At 49.5% G+C, this 10,042-nt stretch overlaps 1 long non-coding RNA gene across 1 annotated transcript; it reads left to right on the forward strand.

The window, feature by feature from the left end:
- Positions 1–1,634: 1,634 nt before the first annotated feature.
- On the forward strand, positions 1,635–8,473 carry LOC111093525. The gene is made up of 4 exons (XR_005356000.1): positions 1,635–1,805; positions 2,077–2,284; positions 7,439–7,519; positions 7,779–8,473. It is a non-coding gene; the product is annotated as an uncharacterized LOC111093525 (long non-coding RNA).
- The last annotated feature ends 1,569 nt before the right edge of the window (positions 8,474–10,042 follow it).

The raw sequence follows: 10,042 nt of genomic DNA on the forward strand, positions 1-10,042 counted from the left end.
CTGTCCCCTAGGGCCCTGCTCTGCACTGCAGGGGAGCTCTCTGACCTAATCCCCTCCAACACACTGTGCAGTGGGCACTGGGTCTCCTCTGCTCAAGGCCACACAGCTCTTGACAGCCATGCTGGAAGGTGAACCCAGATCCATGGGCTCCAAAGTCTACATTCTTAGCCACTGCCTTACGGGATTTGTTCACGTCCTGAGTGCAACTTTGCCTCGCAGGAGAGAGACACAGGCCCAGGGGTGGGGTGGGGGTGGGGTGGGGGGGTGTCGGGACTTCTCCCCATCCCCTGGGAAACTACCACCTGGGTGTTCAAAGTCAGTTTCCAGGCTTCATCAGCCCAAAATGTTGTTTTAACTCCCAAATGGTCTGCTGTCATCTTCCAAATCATTTTTGTAAACCCCTCTCCTTCCTCCACGTAGGGGGAATGTCAAGACTTTCCAGGCTTAACCGCAGGTGGGGAGGGAATCAGGCTGTTTTTGAGGAAGCTGAAGGGAGTCAGTACCAGAAGCCTCTCTCCGAGGCCTTGCTACTCCTGGCTTCTGCTTGAGAACACTGCCCCCCGCAACCCCCACAAAAGGCTGAGAGAGAAGCTGGTTCCACACCCTGAGACCCCGGCCGCCCCAACCCAGGTTGGACCAGCAAATTTCTATAAGCATCTCCCTCCTTGGAGAAGCGTACAGAAGCCCTGGCCTTCAGGGTAAAGCAGAAGCTAGGAGAAGCCAAACAGAGGCCTATGGGAAGACAGCCGCTCCCGCCCCCGCGTACTTGGGTGACAGCTCTCACTATGGGAAGAACCCAGGCTGGGGGGGAAATGGGCTACGGAGTCCAGCGCAAATGACGAAGGATCATTTCTCAGTAGCTTCACCTTGGGGGCCTGTGCAGAGGTGGGCTTAAATTGAGGAAGGGCTATAAAAGCAGAAATTAGCTATGACATCTAGATTTTTTGTCTGAGTCAGGAAGACAGTTTGAGCCAAGTTTGAGCTGGATTTACCAGGGATATCTTGGGGCTTACTCTTTTTCTTGAATCTCGAATGTAATATATGTTTGTGGGAGGGATGTATCAAAATCTCCAAAGGCAATGAAGAACTAAAAATTTGAAAACCACATTGCCCTGTCATTCAATGCTCATATTTTAAAACTTCCACACTATTTTCCCATCCAGAAGGGAAAATAATGGGAAGGGAAGGACTCTTTCCCACAAAACTGGAATTGTATGTCAGGTGCTGTTTTCTAAACTTGCTTTTTTTTTTTTTTTTAAGGATTTTATTTATTCATGAGAGACACACAGAGAGAAGCAGAGACATAGGCAGAGGGAGAAGCAGCATGCCCTCAGCCACCCAGGCATCCCTAAACTCACTTTTTTCAAAAGAACCATAGCAACGGTTTTTCTTTGTGTGTGTGTATGTGTGGTTTTTTTTTTAAGGATCATATCAATACTTTTTAGGCACACCAGGAAAATTCTTAATATAACCAGAAATTATCCACAACCCCCCCCCCCCCAGCCTCCTGGGAGATGAACATGATTAAGCACAGCAACTTCAGGGTGGCTTATTAAGGAGATAAATTCCATTTCTTCTTGTTCAGCGTGGCTGTTAAACACTCCCGGCCCAAGATGAAAGCAAAGGGACACGGCTGATTCAGCACTTTGGGCTCACCGTGCCTGACACCTGTTTTATTAAGCGTGCCCGTGTGTCAAACACCGCAGAATGAAAAGAAAGGTGTTTTTGTTGACTGGAACTGTGTCTCCTCACTCTGGCCCTTCCCTTGCCCATCTGAGCCCAAGAGAGCTTGAGGCCAAGGAAAGGTGCGTCGGGTGAAAGGTCAAAAGAGTAGTCCACACTGTCTCTGGGGACCAGTTTCTAGCCCTGTGAATTTTGAAAGAATGTATGTACAAAATCTCCTCAGTTCCGTGCTAGCTGTATGTGTTGTGTTTGTCCCCTGGGGACAGGAAATAGTGAGCCTGTGGCCCTTGGGGATGGATAGCCACCCTGACCTGAGCTGAAGTAGTTCCCACCTGCCCCCCCTGGAATGAGAAAGCCATTTCTGTTCCTCAACCTGTCCCTTGTCCTTCCCAGGGAAGAAACCAAAGTTGCCTGGGACAATGTCCAATCTGACAAGGCCGTAAATGATCTATAAAAATCCTAAGACAAAATGCTCAGGAAGGAAGAAACTCTAATTAAGGAAATCCTGAATGCCCGAAGCCTGCTCATGAATACGAGGGACATAATAACAGGCAAAGTGGAGAAGCTCATAAAGGAGGATGAAGCCTCAGCCTCGTCACAGGTGGGACCTGGCAGGTGGGAACCCAGGGTTCGTTTCCGGGGTTAATGGAATCGTGCCTGTCCTTGGGATTGCCTCATGCCAGGCACCATGTTTCCCTTCCTGCCTCCTCGGGAGGGGTGAGTAAGTCTGAGAGAGGTGATCAGAGCCCAGTCACAGCACATCGGAGTGATACTTGCTCTGGGCCACAGAGGGAACTCCAGGCTTTGTCTTCCAGACGTGCTCCCAGAGCAGTAAATGACATTCCCCACCCCTTCCCCCTCCCTATTGCACATCTTCCCCTCCCAGTCATTTATCACGAGAAACAAGGGACAGGAAACAGGAAACAGGACAGGACTAGGTAGGGTTTCTAAAACCCCTTTGCCTCCCAGAGCTCCAGGCCCTACCCTGCGATCACTACCTCCTGGCAAGAGATCAACGCGTTCTGCTAGAGAGAAACTCATGGAACAGAGAGGTTCATTGACCGGAATCCACTTGCACAGCAAACTGGGGAATCTGTTTCATTTGCTTCCACTAAAGATTCTGTTGCTTGCTAGTGAGTGATCCCACAACCTGATGGCTTAATATAGGCAAAATGGAAACCCCGTGACTCAGTCCACACTTTCATGAGTCAGAATCTGGAGAAAATTAGAAATGTCACATGTGGCACGTCCAATACCAAGAGGTTTCCTCACGCCCTGATGACTGTATCTATATAGACAGTGATTTCTGACACTTGTGTGTCATCTGACCCTCAGTGGACCCTCTCTGTCCCAGGCACTTACAGATACGTATCTGTATATTTTCTCACACAGTCGTCCCAACAAAGCCAGGGGTTATGGGCGCTGGGGGTAGGGGGGATCCAGGATCAGAGAGGTGGTGTGGCTGCCCAGGATCACACAGCATCAGAGCCTAGAATCAAACCCAGGGCTACTGAGTTCTAGAACCCACTTTCCCATTTCTGTGACGACAACCAGATTTTGATGCCATTTGGGGTACGAGCTGCGTGGAGGTGAAGATTGCGGGACACGAGCCAGAAAGACCTTGGAGCGGGTCTTGGCTACTTACTTCGGGGTGAGTCACTTTGCCTCCTTGAGCCTCAGTTTCCTCACCTGTAAAATGGGGGAAGTCACACCGTTTGTGAGGATTAAGTGAGATACCTCAAATAAAGTGCTTAGCTCCCCGGGCTGGGAGTGCCCGCTTCTGGCAGCACCCAGGTGGGAGGGGTTGGGGAGGGCCCAGGCAGAGCTATTCGAGGAGGAGCCGTGGAAAGCGGAGCTCATCATAGCCACGATTTCGATGAAACCCGTAATTATAACCCCTCCTGCCACCCCCGGCCCCGGGGCAGTGATGGGATCTTTGCAGCTCCCCAGGGTCAGGGCCGATCACCGCACGGGTGGGCAGACACAAGGTGCCTTGGGAGGCGGGTGGGGAACAGGTGGGGGGGCCGCTCTTCTCTGAGTCAGGTGGCAGGACACGCCCGCAGCCGCCCCGTGGGGCACCCACCCAGACAGAGCCGCTGCCACTGCCCCTTCCGCAGGAGGCTGCAGAGTGACATCCCAAGCCCTGCAGTTTCTGCCCATCTTTTGCTTTTTGTTTTTTTTACATTTTTCCACCCAAACTCATATGCAACATGCTGAGTTTGAGCTGATTTCATATTAAACATCAGCTCCTATCAAGTGAGCTTTTACCATATACCAGGTTCCTGGGCTAGGCACATTTTAAGTATGAATCAACTTAATCCTCACAACAGCGCCACGGGGGTGGTATCCATTGCTCACGTGTACACAACGGTTACTATGTGCCAGGCACTGTTCTAAGTATCTCGTGTTAACTAATTTATCCAATCCTATGAAGTGAGTACTATAATTACCTCCTTTGTACAGATGGGGAAACTGAGGTTCAAACAGGTTAAGTGACCTAACCTGCTCAAGGTCACAGGCTGGAAAGTGAGGGAGCCAGCCCTCAAAGTAGAGCATTCTGGACCTGGCCACATACTTACTGACACCCTAGAAGCTACTAGTATCATCCCCATTTGGCAGATGAGCAAACTGAGGCTCAGTGTGCTAGTCGATGTCAGAACCAGGATCTGGTACCAAAGCTCAACTTTTTTTTTTTTTTTTTTTTTTTTTTTTAGATTTTATCTATTTATTCATGAGACACACAGAGAGAGGCAGAGACACAGGCAGAGGGAGAAGCAGGCTCCCTGTGGGGAGCCCAATGTGGGACTTGATCCCAGGACCCTGGGATCATGCCCTGGGCCAAGGCTCAACTGTTTATACCAAACTGGTCTGTGTCCTGACTGCAGTTGGTCTTCTTTCAGTGGACATGGATGATGTGAAGGGTGGGGGGACAGGGGTGTGGATAGTCCCACCCCTGGGAATAATCACAAACCTGGAGCCCTGTTGAGGTGCTATCATTCTCATTATTTTTTAGGATTTTATTTATTTATTCATGAGAGACACACAGAGAGAGGCAGAGACACAGGCAGTGGGAGAAGCAGGCTCCATGCAGGAGCCCAATGTGGGACTCGATCCCCGGACCCAGGATCACGCCCTGGGCCGAAGGCAGGCACCCAGGCGCTGAACCACCCAGGCGTCCTATAATTCTCATTTTATGGATGAGACAATGAGGTCCAGAGAGGTGAGGTCTCTGCCCAGCCAGAGAGCAATGGCAGTCAGACTTGAACCCCTGACTCCTGCCCCAAAGCCCTACAGTCAAGATATCTGAAATTCTACCCTAAAGATTCTTTGGGTCGTAATGGTTTGGTCTTCAAATCATTTAAAAGATATTTGTTGAGCAGTGACCTTGTTTCCAGCATTGTGCTGAGTCAGGGGCTTTCAGACCTTTGTAGAGACTCAGGAGCTCCAGGGAGGGTCCCAGGCACGTTCTGACGTGACCACACAGGACCTACATATCCATCACCCCCTTCAAGAACTGTTTCCCTTATTTCTGTTTTATATCAAGATGCTCATAGATTTTCTTTTTTTTTTCAAATTTTTATTTATTTACGATAGTCACACACACAGAGAGAGAGAGAGAGAGAGGCAGAGACACAGGCAGAGGGAGAAGCAGGCTCCACGCACCGGGAGCCCGACGTGGGATTCGATCCCGGGTCTCCAGGATCACACCCTGAGCCAAAGGCAGGCGCTAAACCGCTGCGCCACCCAGGGATCCCACTCATAGATTTTCTTTTGGAGAAAGAGATCCACCCCTAAAATGCTTGAAAATTACCATGTTTGATCCCGAGAACACAGAGATGGTATGACATGTCCCTGGCCTCAAAAAGCCACCAGGGGACGGACACTCAGACAAATCTAGTGTGGTACAGCAGCAAGCTTAACAACTACCCAGGTAAGTGTCAAGTGTGTAGGCAACTCATAAGAAGTGGTTAGTTCTGGGATAAAAGAGGGTGCTGAGTGATCAGGGAAGGCTTCTCTGAGGAGGGGGCAGTGAACCAAATTTGCAAGGATTGGATTCTCTGGGCAATGCTGGTGGGGAAGAGCATTCCAGACAGAGGGAACAGCATGGCAAAGGCACAGAGGCGTGATGAGAAATGGTGTATATTGAGGGAGCCCTAAGGAGCCCTGGAATTGAAGATCTGGGGACACTATCATGCTATTAGGAGCCCAGTGGAGCAGATAATTCATGGAATTATGGACTCATGGACCTGTCACTGACTTTTACTGTCAAGATATTCATCATATCTGCAGGGTCAGAAGTATTTTTGTTTACTGTGCCAAGTACTGGGTTAGGCTGTGGGGGCAAAGACAGGAACTACACAGAGCTCCCTGCGGCATCCAGCTCTCCAGCATCCCAAGATCTGCGGTGGGAAGGGCTGTGAGCGTGCTGCCAGGCTGCTGGTTAGTGAGAATTTCTTAGGGTGGGATGTGGGGGTGAAGGGCAGTGTTGGGGCTGGTTGAAAGTTAGCTCTTGAGGCCCAGAGGCTGGCAAGGTGCGGTGGATTCCAACAGGGACGGCCAGGGAGGGCTTCCTGAGCAAGGGGGCATCCAAGTTTGACTTGGGATGTGGGGAGGATCACGGTGGGCAGGGAGGGGAGAACACGTTCTGAGCCAAGGAGGGGAAAGCAGCAGGAGAGGCCTGGAGACAGGAATGTGGAGGGTGTGACAGGGAACAGGGAACATCTGGGCTGGGCTGAGCACCAGAACAGACCTGCTGTGGGAAAGAAGAGGAAGGAGATAAAACGGGAAAGGTCTATTGGAACAGGCTGCAGAGAAATGGAAAATTGGCAAGCGAGGGAGTCCGGACCTAGCGGTTCGGGCAGTGGAGTCTGGGCATGGGTACCGAACATGACATAACCCCACCCTTATGTGATCGTTACACCCTATGGGATGTCCACCACCTGATGGCTCTGAGGGACAAGAGCCATCACAGCCCAGAGGGACAGTATCTCATAGTGGCTAGGAGGGCAGCTTCCAGAACCAGCTGTGTAGGTTCAAGTTCAGCTACCTGCTAACCGGCCCTCTGACCTTGGGCAATTTACTCTGCTTCTTCGGCGCCTCAGTGTGCTCATCTGTAAGATGGGGCCAGTAATCTGTAATCTCCTAGGACTGATGTGGGGCTTAAATTAGTTCATACATTCAGCAGGCACAGCAGAGAACCGGTGGCACAGCATTTGCACCTGTTAATGCTAGTACCTGTTCTATAGCCCCTGGCTCATTTCATTGCTGGCCCTTTCCAGCCGTGGTCAGAGGCGGAGAGCTACGCGCCTCCATCTCATTCACCTGTTGGTTCACTTGATTGGTGGTTGTTCGGTCATCAGGCATTCTCCTTCCTCTTTCCCTGTCCCTTTTCACAAATCCATAACGAGTGCTAACTCTCCTCATTGCTTCCTTCTCCTCCCCACCCCCATTACTGGGCTTATTCTCTTCAATATTAAAAGTTTTTTAAAATTAGAAGTTTAAGTTCCCATTATTCTCCCAGGCTATAGTTTCATAGTTTTATTAGAGTGAAAAAGATATCTGCGGCCACTTTGGACTTTAGGCACACTCAATTAAGTGGAAAATGTCCATAGCATTGGATACCACTTATGAAGCCCAGAGCGATGACCAATGCTGCATTGACTACTCTCCATGGGTCCATGGACTTCTACTTGCGTTGGGGTAGGTCTGTGGTAGGAAGCTTCGTTCACTCCCGGTCCCTATTTCTTCAACTCAGCTTTTATAGGGCACCGATCAGCCATGCTGGGCCCTGTGCTGAGCCCGGGGAGCAGTAATGAGTATCGCGGCCCTGACCAGGGTGAGTTGCTATTCTGGCCCCGAGTCTGAGTATCTTGACCGTTAACCAGCATCAGCCAGTGGGATCTGTGCTGAGCAGTCTTATGGGAATCCCAAGAAGCGAGCACAGCCCCAGGGCCACATGGGAGGGGAGGGGGGAAGGGAGGGGGAGGCGAGGAGAAGGCATCACATCAAGGGGAACCTTCCTATCTGTTCTGGTGTCATGAAGTCATTTTATTGACTACAATTTTCAACAATCAGATTGTTGTCTGGCTTTATAGGTACAGCCGGGGAGAGGAAGGACAGGCCAAAGAGTGTGTGAAAAGGATGCCAGCCTGGCGCTCTGGTGTAGACGGACTTCTCCAAACTTTGGGTGAACCCTCTGCCCAGTGCACAGATGCAGGACCATAGGATGAGGGGGACGGCTGGGTTTCGACTACCTGCTGTGTTGTCAGGCACTGTGCCAGGCAGGGAGAGAACACTGAGCCCCGCCGAGATCACACAGCGCCCCGGTGGCCTGGCACACGCACAAGGAGCTCGCAGAATGCCGCACTGAGCCTTAAAGGCATGAGATGAGAATTATCCTGGGAATAGGAAGAAGGTTGAAGTATATACATGATTCCCAGATTCTGTATTTGAGAATTTGCCAACTCGCTAAAATTTCCTTGCAATCCCCAAATCAATACCTTGAGGCACCTTTGTGGTCATTTTTGGCACACGCATGACGTGGGGGGAAATAGGAGTTGCTCAACATGCACAATCCCAGCTGAGGACCAACAACGTGACGCTCTGCCTCTTGTTTCAGTTTTCATACTATAAATAAGGGTCTTTCTCGAGGTCGGTTTAGTGCTACCCTTTTCACATTTTTCTGCTTTTTCTTGGTAATTTCTCTGTTTAAAATGGCTCCTGAGCATAGTGCCAAAGTGCTGACCAATGTTCCCTCTTTTTTTTTTTTTTTAGATTGTATTTATTTATTCATGAGAGACACAGAGAAAGAGAGAGGCAGAGACACAGGCAGAGGGAGAAGCAGGCTCCATGCAGGGAGCCCGATGTGGGACTGGATCCTGGGACCCCAGGATCACGCCCTGGGCCGAAGGCAGGCACTAAACCACTGAGCCACCCAGGGATCAAGGAACACCGTCCAGTGTTCCTAAGAGCCACAAGGCTCCGATGTGCTTTACAGACAAAATATGTGTGTTAGAACCTTATTTCATCCTGAGTTACAGTGCTGTTGGCTGCGAGGACAGTGTGAAAATCAACAATTTATATTAAATAAGAAACATTTACAGAGAAACACATAAAGCAAGGTTACAGTTTGATCGGTCGAAGAAAATCTTGTGATCAGAGGCTTGCAGGCACGTGCACCTCTATGTCCCCTGGGAGACGTGTGTGTGTGGTGACTTTACAGAACTACCGCACATGATGAGGCTCCTCTGTGGATGACAAAATGGGAGTGCTTCGTTAAGAGTGCTTCTGTCTCCCCCTGCACAAAGGTACGTGCATACATAAATACGTATGTGTACCTATATTCTCTTTCTTTAAAAATGTTTTAACCAGTGGCACTTGAGTGTCTTAGCGGTTGAGGGTCTGCCTTCGGCCCAGGGCATGATCCTGGGATCTGGAATCAAGTCCCACATCGGGCTCCCTGCAGGAGCCTGCTTCTCCCTCTGCCTGTGTCTCTGCCTCTCTCTCTCTGTGTCTTTCATGAATAAATAAATAAAATCTTTACAAAAAATGTTTTAACAATTCAGAAGAAAATACAACAAAACATTGAAAGTCCACCTTTATTTCCCCATTCAGACCCCTAGCTAATCCGTCTTTCCCCATTAATAGCTTTTTGTTGTTTGTTTTCAGACTCTTAAAAAAAAGAAAACATTTAGAATCTGGGGCGCCTGGGTGGCTCAGTCGGTTGGGTGTCTGCCTTCGGCTCAGGTCATAATCTCAGGGTCCTTGGATCGAGCCCCATGTCAGACTCCTTGCTCAGTGGGGACTCTGCTTCTCCCTCTCCTTTTCCCACTCTCTCCTTATGCTCTCTCTCCCTCTCTGTCAAATAAATAAATAAAATCTTTTTTTAAAGCTGTATCTATAATTTTTCTGACCAAAGTGCAATGCTTTCTAAATCTTCTAAATCAGACTCATACATTTACAATCCTATCCAAGGACATACGTATTTGAGGTGTGTTTCAATGACCCCAAGTGGGATGCTTCTGTCTAAATAATTTTGCAGTTTCCTTCTCTCACATGACAAGCTGTGTGGCACTTCCTGTGTTTGGTACCTACAGACCTGCCTCACTCTTTTTAAATATCTGTGTGATGTCTTCTCTCATTTCCCCCTTAGATGGTCACTTAAGTTGTTTCCATTTTTCGTTATTACAAACATTTTTTTTTCATGACAATGGGCATTTGTAACCAAATCAAGGTCTACTGGGCCATTTTGCAGATGGGGTTTCCACTCCTTTCCAGAGGTCCTCCGCTGGGGGAGACCGGCTGAAGGCTGGTGCAGAGGTGGGGCAGAGCCAGAAACAGGGCTCCAGCTACTTGCTGT

Source organism: Canis lupus, chromosome 2 (assembly GCF_011100685.1).
Source record: "Canis lupus familiaris isolate Mischka breed German Shepherd chromosome 2, alternate assembly UU_Cfam_GSD_1.0, whole genome shotgun sequence".
NCBI classification, from domain to species: Eukaryota; Metazoa; Chordata; class Mammalia; order Carnivora; family Canidae; genus Canis; species Canis lupus.